General features: G+C 46.2%; 1 long non-coding RNA gene and 1 pseudogene across 1 annotated transcript; one reads left to right on the forward strand and one right to left on the reverse strand.

The window, feature by feature from the left end:
* Nucleotides 1-493: 493 nt before the first annotated feature.
* Nucleotides 494-1,600, reverse strand: LOC134446204 (uncharacterized). The gene is made up of 3 exons (XR_010034387.1): nucleotides 1,290-1,600; nucleotides 1,123-1,207; nucleotides 494-569 (listed from the first exon to the last, which is right to left on the reverse strand). It is a non-coding gene; the product is annotated as an uncharacterized LOC134446204 (long non-coding RNA).
* An 11,549-nt stretch (nucleotides 1,601-13,149) lies between these two features.
* On the forward strand, nucleotides 13,150-17,109 carry LOC134445060 (uncharacterized protein K02A2.6-like; annotated as a pseudogene).
* The last annotated feature ends 5,987 nt before the right edge of the window (nucleotides 17,110-23,096 follow it).

A 23,096-nucleotide genomic window follows, 5' to 3' on the forward strand; every position in this document is an offset into this window, starting at 1 on the left:
ACATTCTGGCAGTTTTTGACAATATTTCATGATTACAATATGTCATTTTAATCATTGATTTCCCCAAATTGTATTTTAGTTTGACAATTTTATAGAGAAGTGTAGACAAGAGGAAATGAATGTAATATTTTGGTTGACTAAAATTATTTTAGATTTCGTCGACTAAAATTGTATGAATTTTAGTCAGCTAAAACTAGACTAAGACAAAAATGATTTAGATGACTAAATTGTGACTAAAACTAAAATTGCATTTTCGTCAAGAGACTAAAACTAAAACTAAATTAAAAATTCCTCTCAAAATTAACACTGACCGACACGGATTTCAAATCATACTTGCTGTGCCTGATTAGTAGCAAGGTAGCACCCCAGAACTGCATTTGTGCGAATCTGACACCAATATTAAGGGAGAAACAGACTAGCGAAGGTTTACATATGAGGGTAGGGTATAGTCTACATGTTTCTGATATTGGCTCAGCAACTCACCCTATTGGACCATCCTCCATTCCTGGTTCTATCCCCCTGGGTGCTCGGTGCTGGCTGTGTCAACGTGCATGGGTGGCTACCCAACACTGTTCAAAAACATGATGAGATTTAGATGAGATTTAAAGGGACAGTTTGGTCAATTTCAACATGCAGTTGTATTGCACACGCTACCCTTGACTTGTCAGTACCTGGTGATGCCACATTTTTCGGCTCAGCCCTTTCCGAGATATGAGCAATTCTAATGGGGGCAGCGTTTGTTTACATTTTTAAAAAATGAAACATAGGCCAACTCCAAATATTTTCCCAAAAGGTACTGCTGTTTGCTAGTTGTCTGCTGATGTTTTATAACCTTTTGGATGTTTTTGGGAATAAATAAAAATGTTTTTTTGAAATGTAAACAAAGAGCTGCCCCCATTACAATGACCAGGATCTCGGAAACGGCTGAAGAAGAAGAAAAAAAAATCTCTGACTGGTACTGACAAGTCAAGGGTAGTGTGAGCATTACAACTGCATGTTGAAATTGACCAAACTGTCCCTTTAATAGCAGACAAAATATTTATTACATATCACTAAAAGCAAATACTGTGTCAAGCCCTACATAGCCTAAATAAACGAAACAGTGCCAGCATGCATACTTACACTGGGTCTGCGTCAGGGGGCACTTCCAGGAGATCTGGTCAATACTGTGTCACTGGTGTCAACAGTGAGTGGGCTGAACGTTCATCTGTTCAATGTAAACAAACATTTAATTATTTCCCATACACCTAAAACAATTACATGTGTATGACATTAGCTCACTAACTCACCCTATTGGGTCATCCTCCACTCCTGGGTCCATCCCCATGTGCCATGGGTGCCCGCTGCTGGCTGTGTCAACATGCATGGGTGGCTGGCTACCCAACACTGTTCAAAAACATGATGATTTAGATGAGATTAAATGTCACAAAAACAATGCCAGCATGTATACTTACACTGGGTCTGCATCAGCGGGCACTTCCACTTATCAAATAAATCTGTCATGAGCCAACAACTGAGAGAGGAAAAAGTCAAGTCACAATTTAGCTTTCATGACAGTAAATTACTACATGAGTGCAAATAAATACATCAGCAGGTTCACAACGCCATTCATTATTTCTGAGGTCAGTAGCCTACTGTAAGAAAGCTTGGGACAAATCATTCATGCAGTCATTTCAGAAGTCATAGTCAAGTTCATTATGTATTTTTGCTGGATTTTTATGGGGATTTGGAAAACTATACATTTTTGAAAAGTAGATAGTATAAGCAATCAGAAAAACAATGTTTCCATTTGCACAGGTGGCGGCCATCTTGGATTTTTCAAAATGGCGTCCGAAAAACCTATATTTTGTCATTTCTCAGCTTCTGAATAAGTTAGAACATTGATTTTAACTGCTTAACCAACATTTTGAATCTAATGGTGTTAGTTTTATTGTTGTCAGACATTTTGTTACCACACCAATTTATTTGAACTATTGATTTATAGTATTTATGAGTAGATGGCCCACCATTTAAAACATCCCAGCTTGAATGTGCAAAACTGGTACAGTTTACATGTCCACCATTTTGCTGTACATTTACAGGCTTGCCTGTGCAAATCTCACAGCTACATTGTATCCAGTATACAGGAGCAGCGCCACATAGTGAATGTTTTGAGTGTCAACAGGTGTTCAATTTTTTCATTTGGGGGAATCCTTCAGCATGCATGCATTTTCTGTATGATAATACTGGAAACTGACTGCAAGACAGAGTGACAAATCAATTGGTGTTATTAATATTATTAATGCACATACGAGCATGTCATTAACTGGTGTTGGTGAGTGTGCTTTAGTGTAACTGTTCTGTTTGCTGTTTGTTCTGGTTATATTCATGGGTGAAGAACATCGAGGTGAACAAGAGACATGTCAAGCCCATGAGCTCATTAACTGGAAGCTGTGTATTCTATGCCAGTCTGATGATGCCAAGACGGTGGTTCTGGTCCAGAATCCAAGATTAGACACTAATGGACATGTACGAGAAGTAGTTCAAGAGAGGGTCAGTCTGAGTGATTGGGACCATGTTAAATCCAAAGACGACTGCAGAACTGCACAGCTGAGACACCAGTTACACAGAAAGCAGTCTAGGATCTCTCCTGTCACTCAGGTGCAACCAACAAGGTTCAAATACAGCATGCAAGCAACCAACATGCACATCATTTCTACAGGACGGTGCACAGCCAAGAAGCGTGGCAAGAAGAGAGGATGAACAGAAATGGATGACCCAGGCCCCTCAACATCTAATTCTTCTCCACTCTACTCGTCAAGAAACAAAGCTCCATCTGCCAAAAGGCCGATGGTGAACTACTTTATCTGGTCAGAACTGCAAATGCCGGAAAATCTCCAAAGGCTGCTTTGGAACAGTCCCAGAATCTCACACTCAAAACTAGACTGAACACCAGCATCTCAGCATATGATGCACATGCAATTGATGTATGATATCACAAAGATTGTGGGACAAAACATGTGTCATGTACGGCGAGACTCAGGCCTGACAGAAATACAACTCTCAAAGAAGCCTTGACGTTAACATGTCTGCTTGAGCTGATCAACTGTATTGATGTGGAAACACAAAACAAAGCATGGACATCATTGAAAAAAATGTATGTCAACATGCTTGATTCAGAAGCCTTGGAGAATCATGAACTTGCATTCAGTAGAAAGTGGCCGAAAGAGAGACACACCCTTGCTAGTCTGTACAATTCAGCTGGGACATCATTGATGTTGCTGGATACTTGTATGGCATCTGTTCCCTGGCCTGTCTTGGTGAAGGTTGCAATGTTTGTCCTTGTCACCTTTGCTGCTTTGTAAATTGTTTTCTGTATCGAAGGGGAGTAGAGTTGCCCAGCTGGGACTTGAACCCAGACCTTCTGGAGTAGTAAACAGGGGTTCTGACCGCTACACCAAAGAGCCAGGCTCGTTGGCATGTTAGTCAGAACACACCCACAACCCTAGTGATGGTCACTCCATCACACTGCCTTCCCCTTTGGGAAGCACACCCGTGCGGTCCACACACTTATGGTGTCCCTCACACAACTGCCCATCATGCTTCTCCCATCCAGTGTGCCCCGTCATCAATGCTTCACCCATCACTGGGGTCCCTCACACCGGGGACACCAATCCTTGGGGTCCCTCACATGGAATTACGGCACACACACAATGGGTACACTTCCGATGGCCTCACGGTACCATCCCACTTCTGACACCATTTGTAGTGAAGGGGAGTAGAGTTGCCCAGCTGGGACTTGAACCCAGACCTTCTGGAGTAGTAAACTGGGGCTCTGACCGCTACACCAAAGAGCCAGGCTCGTTGGCATGTTAGTCAGAACACACCCACAACCCTAGTGATGGTCACTCCATCACACTTCTCATGTTATAATATTCATCAGTTGTCATTGCAGCATGAACCATGTCTTCTTCACATGCTTCTGGATAGGACTTTTGACTTCTTTAGGTCATTTAGAACAGACAGATTTCAGTTATGGCAAGACTGTGAGGATTCTCTTTTTCAGCCACTTTCTACTGAATGCAATCTTTGTGATATTGGACAGCAATTGAATGTGCATCATCTGCTGAGATGCTGGTGGTCATTCTTGTTTTCAGGGTGGGATTCTGGGACTTTACAGCAGCCTTTAGAGTTTTACTGCCATTTGCAGTTTTGACCTGATAAAGCAGTTCACTATCGTCCTTTTGGTAGAAGAAGCATGGTTTCTTATCGAGTGGACTCGTACGAAATCTTGTGGATAGTGGAGAAGAATCAGATGCTGAGGTGCCTGGGTCAGTCATTTTTCAGTCATTTTTTTGAGACTTGGTCTGACCAAGTCCATAACAATTAACATTTCCCAAACGGCATGGTTGATCTGCCTCCTTAGGTTTGCTACTGGTTGACTGTTGTCCGACCAAGTGAGTGGAGTTCCCGATTTTTTTGAGATCAGAAACAATATTAAACATTTCTCTTGGCCCTTGCCTAGAAGCAGTGCAGAAGGTGCTGCATCACTGGGAGGTTGTGGCCTGTCTAGTGCAGTTCTGCAGTCATCTTTTCATTTTAACATAGCCCCCTTCACTCAGACTGGCCCCCTCTTGAACTACTTCCAGTACATGTCCATCGGCGTCTAATCTTGGATTCTGGACCAGAACCACCTTTTGGCATCGTCAGACTGGCATAAAACACACAGCTTCCAGTTAATGAGCTCATGCTTGATAATGCCTCTTGTTCACCTCAATGCTCTTCATCCATGATTATAACCAGAACAAACAGCAAACAGAACCCTCACCGTTACACACCACCATCACCAACACCAGTTAATGACAGTATGTGCATTAACAATATTAATAACACCAATTTATTACTTGATTTGTAACTGTGTCTTGCAGTCAGATTTCAGGATCATCATACAGAAAATACATGCATGCTGAAGGAAGGCAAAAGGCAAAAATGTAACGCCTGTTGACATTCAATATATTCACTACATGGCACTGCTCCTGTTTACTGGATACAATGTAGCTGGTATGAGCTTTGCACAAGCAAGCCTGGATATATACAGCACAATGCTGGACACGTAAACTGTTTTGCACATTCTAGCTGGGATGTTTTGTATGGTGGGCTTGACAGACATGCATCTACTTGTAGATACTATACAGTAAATCACCAGTTCAAATAAATTAACATGGTAACAAACTGTCTGAGAACATTAAAACTACCACCAGTAGATTCAGTGACCCTGAAAATATAGGTTTAGCAGTTTGAATCAATGTTTTAGCTCATTCAGAAGCTGAGATATTGCAAAATTATGGTTTTTCGGAAGCCATTTTGAAAAATCCAAGATGGCCGCCATGCAGACATTTGTGCAAATGGAAACATGGTTTTTCTGATTGCTTATACAATATACTTTTCAAAAATGTATAGTTTTCCAAATCCCCATAAAAATCCAGCGAAAGGTTCAGATCCAAACGTAATGAACCTGACTATCAGTAGGCTTAAGCTTACCTCATCTAAACATACAAAAAACAACATGACTCACTACAAAGACCTCAGAAAAGAAACTAACTTACATTTATGGTAGTCCAACGCCGTTAGTTTTGTGCCAATCTCTTTGCCTACATCTGCAAAGCTACTCAACGTGACACCTCCTCTCAGTTTGTTTACATCCGGCGTCCACCTCTCCCCAATGCAATGAATTAGCTATGCACGATGGGCATGAGATTGTGTATCTTGCAAGCGACAGGGATTTATCTTTCAAATAAGAAAGGACTATGCAGGCAATTGCTTGTCTGTTCAGTGAATATCAAAACATTTTAGCAGCCAAACTTACTTGGATGCAGCAGCGGCAGCAGCAGGAGTAGGCAGTAGGCAGCAGCAGCAGGCAGGCAGGCAACTCAGCTCATCACATGCTCTTCTCGCATTCGCTCCAACTTCTCGTGTCAACTTTGATTAATACTTCCGACACTGTCAACATCCACATACCAATACGTCCGCGAAAACACAATGACGTCCGCGAAAACACAATGACGACTCTTCTCCGTTTAGACTTGTAATTGTCCTTCAGCAATATAAACCGTGAACACTGAACAAGACACTACCAAAAATATTGGATAAGAGGAAGATAACGCAAACCACGCCCACTCAATGCAAACGCGTGGGCTCAAGTTGGGTCTCCTAAGGGGGCGTTGTCCCCTCCTTCTTCTTCTATTTTTGAGGTGTTTGCTCAAGACGTGCGCTACCGCCATCTACAGCGCTAAGGGGACTTGATTTATTCTCAACCTCAGGACTCCGAAGGTCTCCTAACCGAAGGTCTCCTAAAGGGGCGTTCACCCGACATAAAGTGGATACCGGAAAGGAAACAAAATGATGCTTCTTGGTTACATCCAGTTTCTTTGACACTACTTCCTCAAAGTTTAATGTGTCCCCTCAAAGAACGTCCCCTGGAAACGCATCACTGATCACAAAACAACATCCGGTCGATTAACCACTTCCTGGAATATTTGAATTATCAGAGACGATGCTAATTAGAATAGAGAATCTTTGGTATTACCCCTGTAATTAAGAAATCATAGATTTCTAAAACTAGTGAAAAAGAGTTACAAAGTTAATTGTGTTTCCTGCTGGCCGTTTTCGGTTGTTTTGACGGAGAGTAATGAGTATGACTGAGCTGTATTTTACCGCGATTTCAACGTTGTGTCATTTCAACAGTATTCTGGTCAAGGTAAAATAAAATAAAATATTGTAGCGACCAAGGGACACACAGCTGTCAAGTATGGAGTACAGAATGGTGGCGCGGGACTGTTGTGGAACTGTTGGGTGCTTTTAAGTGTTCTTATGAGTTCTGATGAGTCAGTTGGAAAATGCCGGGCTGGAGATAAGCTGCAGGTTTATGGCTCGGTGTATGTGTTACTGTCTCGTTGAATAAACCCAAAGAAACGGTACCTTTGACTCGGTATTTCTTAGGGTAACGCTACACTGGTGTCAGAAGTAAAAAAAAAAATAACAGGAAAGCAACGAAGGTAGGCTACAGTTACCTGACATAACGCTAAGAGCATCATCCCTCGATCCCTGCGTTTTGTTGTTTTGTTTTAGCTAGCTGTACAGTTAGGTTAGGCTACCGCGGAGTTCGGAAGATGTTTTCGAAACCGAACATGTCTACGAAAGTGGAGGACACGTCGGAAGGTGGGGAGGAATTTACCTTCGGACATTTAAGGGAGCAGTGGCGGTTGGGGGGTGAGGTAAGCAGACTCCGGGAAACGGTGGAGAGGATGGCAGCTGAGGCAGGCTTCGGAAACTCGTCTTCATCGCGAGCCAAAGCGAATACATCGGTTGCCGTGGAGACCGAGTCCCCTTCCTGCCTTCCTGCTGCAGACCAGAATGTAAACAAAGATGGCGGCGCCCTTAACATCGCGGCGACTGCAGCGCAGCTGAAGACACCGAAATATGCAGGTACATCGGAGTGGGAGGCTTTCCATGCACAATTTGAACTATTAGCGCGGGCTAGGGGATGGACTAAACAAGAACAAGCCCTCCATTTAGCCCTGTGTCTCGTAGGTGATGCCTTACAATGCCTGCTTCTGCTTAGTCCAGAGGATAGGCAAGATTATGACGCTTTGGTTGGGGCGCTGAACAGACGTTTTGGACAGTGTATACAGCCTGGCCTGATTAAAAATGAACTCAGCAACCGGTCCCGACGACCAGGGGAGCCACTGCGGATCTTAGCTAATGACATTGAGAGCCTTACACGGCGGGCATACTCTCACATGCCCCCGGAGGTGCAGAGTGAGCTGGCGCGGGACCAGTTCATCAGGGCCCTATCCCCCACTGAGCTACGTGTACAGGTACAACTAGAACACCCACGTTCTCTGCAGGGTGCTCTGGAGCTGGCAGTGGAGAGGGAGATTGTGTGGGGCGTGTCCGGAGAGGGCAGGCGCGGTGAAGCCAGCCCTACAGCCAGGTCCGCGATGGGGGTTGACGTGGCACCAGACAGGCCAGCGTGGGCAGCAGAGGTCACAGAGCTGCTACGGGCCGTGTCGTTGCAGACGGCACGGAATACGCGCACAGGGCCTAAGGTGTGCTGGGGGTGTGGCCAGCCGGGCCACCTCCTCCGGCAGTGCCCCAAAGCACTGCATTCCCCGGGAAACGGCGTGGGGTCCGTATAGGGGAGGCTGTGCGGACCCCAAACCCAGCCCCCACCCCATTCCCCTTTTCCAGTGCAGTGGCGCCTTCAGCATCGGTGACCGTGGCCCTACCCAACAGCGAGGTTGCCACTCCCACGACTTGGGTCAATGCTGCTCACCAGCCCCTGCAGACCTCAATGACGCTGTCCCAGTCCTGCGGCCCAACCCCCAACCCCGCCCCGCCCAGCCCTTCAGTCACATTGGCCCCAGCACAGCAAATGACAATGCCCCGTGAGAGCCAGGACCCAACCATACTCCAGGTCCAGCGCCCCCGGTCGGAGGAGGGGAGTGTCATCTCTGCTGTGCGGGACATCTGGCGGGAGAACTGTGCCGACCTGGACCCCCAGCAGGGCGAAGAGCTGTGGCAGCTACTGCTTGAGTTCAAGGACATCTTTGCGCTGGGCGAGGAGGACGTTGGCCGCACACACTTAGTGCAGCATGACATCAACACAGGGGACAGCCCACCCATCAGACAACGCCCTCGACGCCTCTCACTAGCGCGGCAGGAGGCGGCTGATCGAGAGCTGTCTGAGATGCTGCGAGCAGACATCGTGGAGCCGTCGGACAGCCCGTGGGCCTCCCCTGTGGTCATGGTCCCGAAGAAGAACGGACGATGGAGGTTCTGCGTAGACTACAGGCGGATCAACGCAGTCACCAGGAAGGACGCTTACCCCCTGCCCCGAGTGGACGAAACCCTAGACCAGGTGGCTGGCTCAAGCTGGTTCTCATCCCTAGACCTGAGATCCGGTTACTGGCAAGTCCCCCTTTCCCCCTCTGCTAGGCCAAAAAGTGCATTCATTACTGCCCATGGACTCTGGCAGTTTAAAGTCCTCCCTTTTGGCCTCTGTAACTCACCAGCAACATTCGAGAGGCTCATGGATAGGGTGCTGTCCGGGGTCCCACGGAGCGAGTGCGTGGTGTACCTGGATGACATCTTGTCCCATGGCCCCACCTTCCAGAGCTCCCTCCACTCACTACGGCACGTCCTGCAGCGGGTGGCAGCCGCTGGCCTCAAGCTCCACCCTGACAAGTGTCGGTTCATGCGGCGAGAGGTGATATTCTTGGGACATCAGCTGGGCGGGGAGGGAATTGGAACCATGGAAGAGAAGGTACAGGCAGTGACAGACTGGCCCACACCCACAGACCAACACCAGCTGAAAAGCTTCCTGGGACTTGCCTCCTACTACAGGAAGTTTGTGAGAGGCTTCTCCTGTGTAGCTGCACCTCTTTTCAAACTGCTGCGCCAAGGGCAAGAGTTCGAGTGGAGTGGGGAGTGTCAGGCAGCATTTACATCTCTGCAGAAAGCACTAGTGGAAGCCCCTGTCTTAGCCCCTGCTGACCCCTCCCTCCCTTTCATTTTGGACTGTGACGCAAGCGGCCAGGGCGTGGGTGGAGTGCTCTCCCAGGTGGGCCCAGAGGGTGAGAAAGTGGTGGCGTACTACAGCAGGACATTTAACAAGCACGAACGCAGGTACTGCGTCACACGCAGAGAACTCTTGGCTGTAGTGCTCTCCCTCCGCCACTTCAAGTACTACCTCTGTGGGCTTCCATTCACAGTTCGGACAGATCACTCCGCCCTCCAGTGGCTCATGTCCTTTAAAGAGCCAGAGGGGCAGGTGGCACGCTGGATAGAGGAGCTGCAGGCTTACGACTTCCGGGTGGTGCATCGGGCAGGGGCCAGCCATGGCAACGCTGACGGCCTCTCCCGACGGCCCTGTGCAAAGGACGGATGTCGCCACTGCGAGCGGAAGGAGAAGCGGGACCGAGAGCTGCAGGCACAGGAGGACGCCATTGTCAACCAGGCGGAAGTGGTGGTGTGCCACGAACTGGTCCAGTGCTCGCCCTCACACTGGAGACAACAACAACAGGCAGACCCAGACATACAGCCCGCGATGCGGTGGGTGGAGGAGCAGAGGCGTCCACCGTGGGAGGAAGTAGCACCACTATCAAAAGCAGCAAAAGGCCTGTGGGGGAAGTTCGACGCCCTGCGCCTGGTGAGTGGAGTGCTGTACCGGGCCTGGAAAGACCCAGCGACACGTGAGCTGAAATGGCAGGTGGTGGTCCCGAAAACAGAGACGGAGCGCGTGCTGCAAGCGATGCATGGGGCGACAGGGTCGGGCCACTTCGGTGTCAAGAAGACATTCGAGAGGCTTAGGCAGAGCTTCCACTGGGGCCAGTCTAGGAGGGACGTGAAGGACTTCTGCAGGCGGTGTGACGGCTGCACAGCCAAGAAAGGCCCGTCCGACCGTTCTCATGCACCCCTCCAGCAGTTCCCAGTAGGCGCACCCATGGAGAGAGTGGCAGTAGACATCGTTGGCCCCCTCCCACTCACCGATAGCGGCAACAGATACGTCCTCGCGGCCATGGACTACTTTACAAAATGGCCGGAGGCGTACGCCCTCCCTGACCAGGGAGCAGAGACTGTGGCTGACGCCCTGCTCGAGGGGATGGTCTGCCGCTTCGGTACACCAGAGCGTCTTCACAGCGACCAGGGACGCAACTTTGAGTCGCAGGTGTTTGCTGCCTTGTGTAGCAAGCTAGGCATCACCAAAACACGCACCACACCCCTGCACCCACAGAGTGATGGCCTAGTAGAGCGGTTTAACCGCACACTCATCGAACAACTAGCCATCATCACCACCAAACACCAGAGAGACTGGGATAAACACCTTCCCCTTGTCCTGATGGCCTGTCGCTCCGCGGTGCAGGAGTCCACCAACTGCACCCCCGCCCTCCTGATGCTGGGAAGGGAAATCAGCACCCCAGCAACGATGGCCTTTGGGCTCCCACCCGACACCCCAGCATTTCCCCCGGGACCCGAATATGCCAGGAGGTTACAAGACCGCATAGAGACAGCGCACGCCTTTGCACGCGATCACCTGCGGAGCGCAGGGGTGCGGCAGAGGAGAAACTACGATCTGCATCACAGGGGCCGAGAGCTGGAGGTAGGTGAGCTGGTCTGGCTCTACAGCCCGCAGCGAAAGAAGGGACGTTGCCCTAAGCTGGACAGCGAATGGGTGGGCCCCTGTCGAGTGCTGGAGCGACTTGGGGAGGTGGTGTACCGTATTCGGGTAGCGGTCCACCGGGATAGGCTTGCTCCCTATCGGGGTGAGGCTACACCCTCATTCCCACCTGGGCGCCGACAGACCCCTTCTGCCACACCCACCCTAAATTCCCCCTCCTCCCCCCCCACACAACACTCCCCCACACGCACCATGACCCCACGACCACTAGCCACACCTGATTACGCAGACATGCAGGCAGACACCCCCACACACAGTCCCCCCTTCCCCTACCTCACACAGGACACACCCACACAGTTCAATGCAACCCAGCCACCACCCAGGGGTAATGACAGAGACATATGTGGGTATCCACCTGCACATACCCCCCGGACACCCTTCACACTCTCCTCCCCTAGTGCAGGGGGAAACGCACCCCCGGTCTCCCGGACTAGGCCACGGAGGCGGAGGAGACCGCCTGCTAGCTTGAAGGACTTTGTGCGGTATTAAGTTGTGGACTACTAAGCTCATGCGTTTTTAATGTTGTTCTGATGTTATGTGTTTAAATTGTTGTTCCCTCGGGGCGAGGAACTTTGACAGGTGGGGATAATGTAGCGACCAAGGGACACAGCTGTCAAGTATGTGGAGGACAGAATGGTCGCGCGGGACTGTTGTGGAACTTTTATGTGTTTTAAAGTGTTCTTATGAGTTCTTATGGGTCAGTTGGTAAATGCCGGGCTGGAGATAAGCTGCAGGTTTATGGCTCGGTGTATGTGTTACTGTCTCGTTGAATAAACCCAAAGAAACGGTACCTTTGACTCTGTATTTCTTAGGGTAACGCTACAATATATATATAGGCCTATATTAAAAACGTTTTGAAAAAAAACAAAAAAACAATGTCACTGTTAGTTGTACAGCAGATACCCACACATATGAGGTATCAAAATTATGGTTGAGATGTCTAGTTTTCAAAAAAAAAAAACTTGGGTTGGACTTTCAGTTATGGTGCTGTTGTTTACAAATTGTGTCAGAGTGAATTCTGAGGGTTAACATTACTTGTCCACCTAAGCAGTTGTATGTCTCTATGCAAGTGGGTGTTTGAGTACTCTATTAGTTGTAGAGAACAATATTGCTTAGCAAATTTCGTTAACTAGCATGCTAACTAGCGATTTCTGCTATTTTGCTCTGTGCTTGCAATGGCTCAAATGGAGGGGAATGTTTTGCGCTTAGTGTAAGCTTAATCTACCTTTTGGCAGTAGCCTACAAATAACAAAATTAATGTTTAAACTGTGCTTTTTTATTTGTTTCCTCACAGGTAGCATCATGAAGGCAGTTTACCCTTAAAAAAAGGACCATCATCGTCAGAAAAGTTCCTTTAACCCTTTAGCTCCCATAGAGGCCGTGAACGTCCGGCCACCTCTCTCCCATAACGCCCGCCGACACCCGGAGTATTTTCATAGCTGAACAGAAGTCATCATGCAGTTTCTACAGCTTTCACTTTAGATCACTATTACAATATACAGACCCTCAATACCTATATTTTTATTATAATAAAAATATTTTGGGGAGATCCTGAACTACAGTGCAAAGTGGCTGAGCTCAAAAGTAGCCTACGGGCTCACTGCTGCTGCCCAGTAGAAAATATCTTTTAAATGCAGTACAGTTCCTAATTGTGCGTTCATGTGGTAATTACGTAAATACCAAACACTGACATCCGAAGCACACATGAACGCCACCGGCCCTTGTAGAAAATTTTGATTAACGACTTTACGAGCTGATGACGTACACAACAGCTGGCTCTACTCTCACCATGGCAACTGTTATGTATTGGGATTGATGTTCGGTGCATGCGCACCATCTCAGGCTGTTGCCTTAGTTACCTGTTATATGATTTCCATCGTCTGGCTACCGACAGTTGGAAACTTTCTCTCACTCAAGCAAGTCCCGTACGGTGTCAGTGAGTAGTACAAGTCTGCAACATGACCACGCTAGGTCGGATAGAAGAGTTTAACGAGGACTCTGGACACTGCATTGATGAATATCTTGAGCGATTGGAATGTTTTTTTGATGCAAATAAGATAGAGGGGGATGGCAAGAAACGAGCCGTGCTGCTTAGTGTGTGTGGAGCCGCGACTTATTCAACACTGCGCTCTGTGTTAGCACCCACTCGCCCCTCTGACAGTGCGTACAAAGACATTAAAAAAGCCTTACAACGCCACTACGGCCCCGCGCCATCCGAGATAGTGCAACGCTTTCAGTTTCACAATTGCAAGCAGAAGCCAGGCCAAAGCATCGCCAATTACATAGCAGAGTTACGAAAACTGTCAGTCCACTGTGCTTTTGGGGCACAACTAGAAGCAATGCTGCGTGATAGAATTGTCTGTGGGGTGCTAGATGAGTCCCTGCAGCGTCGTCTGCTTGCTGAGCCAGAGCTCACGTTCAAAGGGGCGGAGGAAAAAGCCCTTGCTGCCGAGACAGCCGCTTCCAATGCTCGCATTCTTAAATCCGAACGTGCCAATGCTGCCCAAACAGCTGATGTTCATCACACATCGGCGAAAGCGAAACAAACAGAGACTCAAAGTCGTCCGTGTTTCCGTTGTGGGGGGATGCATGACTCTCGTGCATGCAAATTTATCACAGCTGTATGTCATTACTGTAAGAAGAGGGGGCATATTGCTCGTGTTTGCCTAAAGAAAGCCAAGGATGGCACTGACTCTTCAGGAGCAGCAGCACAACCCACACAGGATGCACACATTGTCACACAATCAGAGGAACCGCAAGAGTACCAAATATATACCATGGGCGGGCAGGCAAGTGCAACAAGGAAACAGCCATATCATGCTACTGTGATGTTAAACAACAAAACACATGTGATGGAGGTGGATTCTGGAGCAGCATGCTCTTTGATCAGTGAGCACACCTATGACACCCTGTGGCCAGATCAACCCCCTCCAATACACAAAGATAGCAGTGTGCTTAAGCAGTGGTCACAGGCAGAGCTGCGAGTTAGAGGGAAGATTTTTGCAAAAGTGCATTATCAAGGCCGTGAACTCACATTGCCCCTGCTCATTGTGCAAGGACAGGGGACAAGCCTTATGGGCCGAGACTGGTTTGATGCTTTAGGCATATCCATGATGGGTGTACATCACGTACACAGTCAATCCATAGAGTCAATCCTGACTGAGTACGCAGAAGTGTTTCAAGAGATGGGGGCCTCACGCACACCCCCAATCTCCATTGACATCGATCCTGCAGCTTCCCCAATGTTCTTCAAAGCCCGCTCTGTGCCCTTTGCTCTCCGGGCCAGGTTAGATGAAGAACTTGATAAGCTGGTTGCCCAAGGCGTTTTTGAGCCAGTGCGCACTTCCCGGTGGGCCACACCCATTGTACCAGTTGCGAAAAAGGATGGCAGTTTGAGGATTTGTGGCGACTACCGCTGCACGGTTAACAGAGTTGTGAAACCTGATGTGTACCCCATTCCTACTGTGGCCGAACTGTTCTCCAGACTGGCAGGCGGGGTGATTTTCAGTAAATTGGACCTCAAACAAGCTTACCAGCAGCTCGTGCTGGATGACGCTGCAGCAGAACTCCTCACCATCAATACCCACCGTGGGCTCTTCCGGGCCCGCCGACTGCAGTTTGGAGTGTCAACAGCGGTGTCGATATTCCAGCGTTTCATGGATACCCTTCTTGCTGGCATTCCAGGCGTTCAGCCATATTTGGATGACATCCTCATTGCAGGAAAAACAATCGATGAGCACAATGTGCGACTCTCTGCTGTACTGCAACGGTTCACAGAGGCAGGGCTGCGGCTACAAAAGGAAAAGAGCATTTTCACAACAAGCCAGGTTGAGTTCCTGGGGTTTCGGGTGGACAAGGACGGTGTACGGCCAACCAGTGAAAAGGTGGAGGCAATCCAAAAGGCTCCGTCACCCCGGAACAAAACCGAACTGCAATCCTTCCTCGGCCTCCTAAACTTTTACAGTTGCTTTCTGCCCAACAAAGCTACAGTGTTGGAACCTCTACATCGTCTCCTGGACCAGTCCTCTACGTGGCGTTGGACTGATGATCATGAAAAGGCTTATGCTGCTGCAAAGCAACTACTTCAAGCTGATGGCGTGCTAACCCACTACGATGAAAGCAAACCCCTCGCCATTGCATGCGATGCCTCTCCTTATGGTCTGGGGGCGCTTCTATTCCATGTTGAGCCAAATGGACGAGAGGCCCCCATCTGCTTTGCGTCTAGAACGATGTCTTCGACGGAGAGGAATTATGCGCAAATTGATAAAGAGGCGCTGGCTGTCATTTTTGCAGTCAAGAAATTTCACCAGTACCTGGCTGGTCGTCATTTCCAGATTTTTACTGACCACAAGCCCCTCTTAGGCCTGCTGCACCACTCTAAGCCCATGCCCTCTATGCTGTCCCCTCGCATGCTACGCTGGAGTGTGCTTCTTGGAGCCTATGATTACGAGCTGAACTACAGGCCAGGGAAACAGCTAGCGAATGCTGATGCTCTGAGTCGCCTCCCCCTGCCCTCTACAGTGTCAGAGACCCCTCCACCCTTGGAGGTGCTTTTGCTGGAAACTGTGCCGGATGCCCCATTGCATGCAAGCAGAATCGCTGCCCTCACTCTGAAAGATCCAGTTCTGTCTCGCGTCTTACGCTGGGTCCTTCATGGCTGGCCTACAGAGGTGCCAGATGACCGTTTCAAGCCATTCCTGAACCGCCGGCATGAGCTTTCAGCGCATAAGGACTGTCTCTTATGGGGAAGTCGGGTGGTTGTTCCTGATCTGGCGAGGGAGGGAGTGATAGCCATGTTACATGATGCGCACCCAGGCATTGTGCACATGAAAGAGCTGGGGAGGAGTTACGTATGGTGGCCAGGTATGGATGCCGCCATTGAGAAAAATGTCAAAGACTGTACAGTCTGCCAAGAGTCCCGCCATGCTCCGCCCACTGCGCAACTGCATCCATGGGAGTGGACAACAAAGAAATGGTCTAGATTGCACATAGACTTTGCGGGTCCATTCCAAGGCAAAACCTTCCTCATCATTGTGGACTCCCACTCTAAGTGGCTGGAGGTAGCCGTGGTCAGTTCTATGTCATCCGCTGCTGTCATTAGCACACTGAGACTTCTGTTCGCAACCCATGGTTTGCCGGACGTCATAGTCTCTGACAATGGAGCCTCCTTTACTTCTGAAGCATTCAAGGAGTTTGCCGGGCGCAATGGCATAAGGCATGTGACCACAGCGCCCTACCACCCTCGTTCAAACGGCCAAGCCGAACGAATGGTCCAGACAACCAAGGAGGCCTTGTCCAGAATCACTGCTGGGGACTGGCAGACACGTATAGCTAGGTTCCTACTGTCACAGCACACCACGCCTAATTCTGCGACTGGGAAAAGTCCTGCCGAGATGCTCATGAATAGGTGACTTACCACTGCTCTTGATCGCCTTCATCCAGATTACGAAAATGACATGCATCGCAAACAAGAGGTGATTGCTGACAAGCATAAAGGCAGTGTTAGGAGTTTTCAACCTAGAGAGACTGTCTACATGAGGAGCTACACTGGGGCGCACAAATGGGTCCCCGGTGTCATTATGGATACCACCGGCCCTGTCTCATACAGAGTACAGACACCAGATGGGCAACTGCATCAACGCCATGTGGATCAACTGCGTGGCAGAGTGCAGGCAGGCGCTGACCAGGGTTCTGAGGGTTCTGAGGAATCACCGGACGACAGTACCCCAGAGCCTATCGAACCAACCCCACCTGCCTCTCCACAACCACCCGAGAGCGCCGAGCCAAGTGGTTCACCTGTCCCTGTGGTGGTGCCTGACCCTGCCACCCCCCTACAGCGCCCAATAAGGGAGCGCCACCCACCCCAGCGTTTTGGAGACTTTGTGGACTAGGGGAAAGGGGTGTTATGTATTGGGATTGATGTTCGGTGCATGCGCACCATCTCAGGCTGTTGCCATAGTTACCTGTTATATACAAGTTAGCTGACTAGAACAAAGGAGCCATGTAACGCCATGCTGATAACATAAGTTGAGATTCATAAAGGTTCATAAAAGCAATCCCTCTGTGTCCGTGTCGAATCTTACAGCAACCGCTAAGTTGAAATACTCAAAAACCGGCATTCAGTATATTCAGAGAGTCATGGTAAATGACTGTCAGAAAATATTCAGCATTTTTACCTTTTGACTTCCTAATTCATTTGCTTGCTGTAGCTGATGAACAACAGTCTATTATCGTTTTATTAACAAAAAAAAATGGCCAGAGTCTCACTCTGGTCCACCATCTTTAAGTTGTAAACAACAACAAAATAGCACATGAACGCAACGCACTTGTAAATACCACTTCACAACTAGATAATATCTACTAGATAAGACCACATGAATGCACTATATCTCTTCTCTTGCCTCCCTCTCCTCTCCACAAGCTCTCCCCTCATCTAATCTCTTCATTTTGCTAGTCCTCATCTCTCTTTCTTCATTGTGTTACTGTTTAAGCTGATAACTGTTATCTTTTAAAAATTAAATAGTTAAAGATATTGAAGTTGTCTGTCTTGTGTTACCGTTACCATGAAGCACATCATCTCACATCTCAAATGTATTGTGTAAGTGGTTTGTAAATGTTTTGATGAGAATAGTAAGATCTCTCAGATGTTGCCTCCCATGCATAAGCAATGCTCAACAAGTCATTTGTTGATGTTTTGGAAAGCATGGAAAGATTTTCACTTTAAAAGTTATGCGATATGCGTTAGTAATGAGTTGTAAGTCCTTGATAATGCATAAGCAATGCTTATCAAGTCATTTGTTAATGCGTTGTAAAGCCTTAACAGGTTTTCACTTTAGATCAGTTCCCCAGATATACTTAAGTAATGGGGTTTAAATCCTTGATAATGCATAAGCAATGCTTATCAAGTCATTTGTTAATGCGTTGTAAAGCCTTATCAGGTTCTCACTTTAGATCAGTTCCCCAGATATACTTAAGTAATGGGTTATAAATCCTTGATAGGCCTAATGCATAAGCAATGCTTATCAAGTCATTTGTTAATGTGTTGTGAAGCCTTAACAGGCTTTCACTTTAGATCAGTTCCCCAGGTATACTTAAGTAATGGGTTATAAATCCTTGATAATGCATAAGCAATGCTTATCAAGTCATTTGTTGATGTTTTGGAAAGCATGGAAAGGTTTTCACTTTAAACGTTTCCCAGATATGAGTTAGTAATGAGTTGAAAATTCTTGATAATGCATAAGCAATGCTTATCAAGTCATTTGTTAATGTGTTGTAAAGCCTTAACAGGTTTTCACTTTAGATCAGTTCCCCAGATATACTTAAGTAATGGGTTTAAATCCTTGATAATGCATAAGCAATGCTTAACAAGTCATTTGTTAATGTGTTGTAAAGCATGGGAAGGTTTTCACTTTAGATCAGTTCCCCAGATATACTTAAGTAATGGGTTATAAATCCTTGATAATGCATAAGCAATGCTTATCAAGTCATTTGTTAATGTCCAGAAACATCCATGAGGGGCAGTCACATGAGCCTCAACTTACTGTTTGCCATGTTACCAGTCATCACACACTAACCATTACAAAAGGGTTAATTAAGATTTCACTAATGCTAAAGCAAGAGTTTACAAACCGTTGCCATACATGCCTAATAGTACTTGGTAATGGTTAGGTGGTAGGAGGCAACAAAGAGATAATGTTTTTTTCATAAATAAAGGTGGGTTATCTGACATTTTAATGATGGTTTACTAATGCTTATCAGAAAGTTCAATCACCATAAACGAATCATTACCAAGAAATGCATAATGACTAACTCGTGATTCACTAAGGGTTGACTAATGTTAAAATAAGGCTTAACTAAGGCTTAACTTTGCTTAGCGAACAGTTACATCAGCACACACAAACCATTTACTAACGGTAGAAGTTAATGATTAAGAAATGAGAAATAATACTTACATAATGACTAACTCGTGATTCAGTAAGGGTTAACTAATGTTAAAAATAAGGCTTAACTAAGGCTTAACTTTGCTTAGCAAACAGTTACATCAGTACACACAAACCATTTACTAACGGTAGTAGTTAATGATTAAGAAATAAGAAATAATACTTACATAATGACTAACTTGTGCTTCACTAAGGGATAACTAATGTTAAAATAAGGCTTAACTAAGGGTTAACTAATGCTCAAAAAGGGGTACTTATTATAAAGTGTTACCGATATTCTAGACAGAGATACATAATTTTGTTTCTTTTCCAGTATCCCCTTTATGTCGGGTGAACGCCCCTTTAGGAGATTTTCGGTTAGGAGACCTTCGGAGTCCTGAGATTGCCCCTTAGGATACCCAACTTGAGCACACGCTTTTGCATTGAGTGGGCATGTTTTGATTCCTCTGAGTAGAATTCCATCCTCTTTGGAAGTAGGCCTAAAAACGTTCAGTGCAAATCCCATATGGGGCATTATACTGCACTCTGGTGGAATGAAGCTGTTATTGCCTTTTTTATGTACGTCTTTACATTACACTTGACAATACATGTCATTACAGAGGTGTATATACTGTGTACAGAAATGTCCATTTATTTCCTTCCTTATTGGTTAACTTCATAACCATTAAAGCGCAAGTCCAATGTATTCTATTCCACTGTATCAATATCTACCTAATGCAGTAAAAGGCACTAATGTGTGAATTGAAATGACCTCTCCTGAGCACTGTGTCCTTCCTCAGCTGTAGCCATTTCTCCAGCATGTTTATGTAGAAGTGCTGGATCACCTGTCTAACCAGGGACGTCATGAGCTCCATCCAGGCCTCGCTCCACACACCAGTCAGAGAAATGATGTGTCCTGTGGTGTGTGCTCATGGCAACCTGCCAGATATACACTGTACATATCCAAATCATTTAAAATATCCAAATCATTTTAGGTGATGAGAATGGTAGCCCCTTAATGTAAGTCATACCACTTGTGGCACACTGTAATAGTCATTGAGAAGTTAAGTACAATACTATGACAGTGCACAGGGCCTTTAGTAATGCACTACGACTTGGTCGCCATTCTGGTGACAGCAAATTTATAACACCTTGTCTTAACGGATTAATACAAACTGTGCACTACTACTGAAAGAGAAAGCAAAAACACAGAGCAGCATGGAATCCTGCCCCTTGTTGACAGGCGTTGATATATGAGAGTTGTTTTTACAGTCTTCATGTCAGTTCCTGCTTTTGCTTCATATAACCGGTAGAGCCTCATACCACCGCCACCACTCCTCCCAAGGTGCTTTCAAGTCAAGTCGGTTTTATTGTCAATTTCCCAGCTCAGGTGACAAAATCAGAACAAATTAACAAAGTAATTAACAGAGTATTAAAATAACTTAATAAACATTTGAATAACTAAAGAAATTCTGAACAATACTCTTGTGCTATATTACTCCACATCCTTGCCACCCCGGTCTCAAGATTGGAGTGGAATGTTCCATTTCCATAGCTCTGCTGTTTTGTCATAAACGCTGTTCAAATTTCCAGATCTTAGCTCAGTGGACACAGAGAAAGCCATTAGAAAGGTTATATAGACAGCTGTATGCTGCATAAGACACATCGACAATGACACACTCATGCCAGATGCCAGATGACCATTCCAGCCCTCCTCTAGCACCTCTGGCTCAGCAGAACATCTGAACGTGAAATACATCTTCCAAGTTGCTTATTACAACTGATCAGATATGTATCTTGTGACCATGCCAGGTAGGCTGGGGAATTGAATACACTGTGCTCATCCCAATTCTCCACCATTACTAAGGTATAGGCCTACCTTGGGGTATCTACAAGACAAGGTGTAAGGTGTCACAGATATGGGGCGTTCATTTACACTGAACAAAGAAGGAAAAACCTGCAAATTTCTTCTGTTTCACATTACATGCATGCAAACATTTAACATTTTCTGCTTATGCATAAAGTGGGTGTTATTGCAGTGCATTGCATATTGCTAATGGTGCATTGCTAAAGGGTGCATTTAGTGTCCTTTCTGGTCAAGAGAACCTTGAACTTGTGTATTTCCAATGTATTCTAAATGCACATCTGGCACTCTGCACTTTTTATCCTACAAATATACTGATTTCCTGTTTTGTGAAGTGAAAGTAAAAGTCCAGGGAAACTCCAACTATGACACAGCACTCCACAGCAAACAAGTGCACACTGCACACAACAAAATTGCATTTATGCCTCATCCGTACAAGAGGGCAGCTGCCCATGGCTCTCTGTAAAAGAGCAGTGCGGCGGGACGGTACCATGCTCAGGGTACCTCAGTCATGAAGGAGGATGGGGGAGAGCACTGGTTAATTACTCCCACACTAACCTGGTGGATCAGGAGTCGAACCGACAACTTTTAGGCTACAAGACTGACGTCCTAACTGCTTACCCATGACCATTGACAGGCTATCTTGTACAGGCTATGTTCCGCAATCTTGATTCATCTGGAAAAAAGAACTTGCAGTCCTGTTAGGCAGGTTTTGGCAGGTGACATGATCAAAATAACAAGATTGGAAAATTCCCGTCAAAAGTCAAAACATAACACAATAGTGCACGTAACACTGGCAGACTGGCGTTTGTAGTTCTAGCTCAAAACTACATCAATTGAAGACAAAAAATACATTATAGGTCGGTAGACCAATATGCTGGGACTACTGACATTTTTCCTGTCATTCCACATGTCCATCACACGAAAAACAGGTAAGGTTTTCTTATAAAGTTCATTTCATTTCATTTCATTTATTTAAACTCGAAGAATCATTGAGAGCCCAGCCCTCATTTACAATGATGTCGAGTAAAACAAACAATTACACATATAAAATCATATATATATACACAACATACACAATGCAACATAAATCATATAAGAGGTAAAAATTAAGACAAACTATGAATTAAAACTTATGAGTTAAAACAAGTACAAGTATGTGATAAAAAACTTCCCAGTATTACTTTAAAATGTTCTAAAGACACCAAGGCTTGAAGACCTATCCTTTGTTGTAGGGTATTCCAAAGTGAAGGTCCACAGACACTAAAAGCCGTTTTACCCAGTTCAGTGCGGGCATAAGGGACCTCCAGTAAAAAGTTGCTGCTGCGGGTTTGATATGGGTTGGAGTGCCAAACTAAAAGAGATGAAATATATACCAGTGAGGGCCTTAAAAATAAAACTAAAATAATGCATGTCCCTTCTGTGAGAAAGTGGAGCCCACCCAACTTTATCATATAACAGGCAATGATGAGTGCTATATGGATCCCCAGTAATAAAACGAAGAGCTGAATGATAGACAGTGTCAAGTGCCTTCAGATTAGAGAGTGGTGCATGTCTGTAAATAACATCACCATAGTCAAGGGAAGACAGAAAAGTAGCTTCAATTAACTTTTTTCTGCAGAAAACAGGAAAGTGATATTTATTTCTGTGCAGGAAAGATAGCTTTTGTCTGAGCGTAGTGACAAGACAGTCAGTATGTTTCTTGAATGTGAACTTGTCATCTAGCCAGATTCCCAGGTACTTATAATGTGATACTCTCTCAATAACAGACCCATCTAAAGTAGATATATTAAAATCATTTTTCATGCCATGCTTAGATCGAGTAAAGACCATACATTTAGTCTTGCTTACGTTAAGTAGAAGCTTAAGACCAATGAAGGCATTTTGTAGAATATTAAAAGACTGCTGCAAATTCTCCAATGCTAGCTGTACAGAATCTGCAACACAATACAAAATTGTATCATCTGCATATAGATGAATAGAGCAGTTGGAAAGGAGAGAGAGTATGCTATTTATGTACATGGTGAAGAGTACCGGACCTAATACTGAACCTTGTGGGACCCCCTTGGTTATTAGCAGGGGGTCAGATTGAGTA

This window comes from Engraulis encrasicolus, chromosome 3 (assembly GCF_034702125.1).
Source record: "Engraulis encrasicolus isolate BLACKSEA-1 chromosome 3, IST_EnEncr_1.0, whole genome shotgun sequence".
Taxonomy (NCBI): domain Eukaryota; kingdom Metazoa; phylum Chordata; class Actinopteri; order Clupeiformes; family Engraulidae; genus Engraulis; species Engraulis encrasicolus.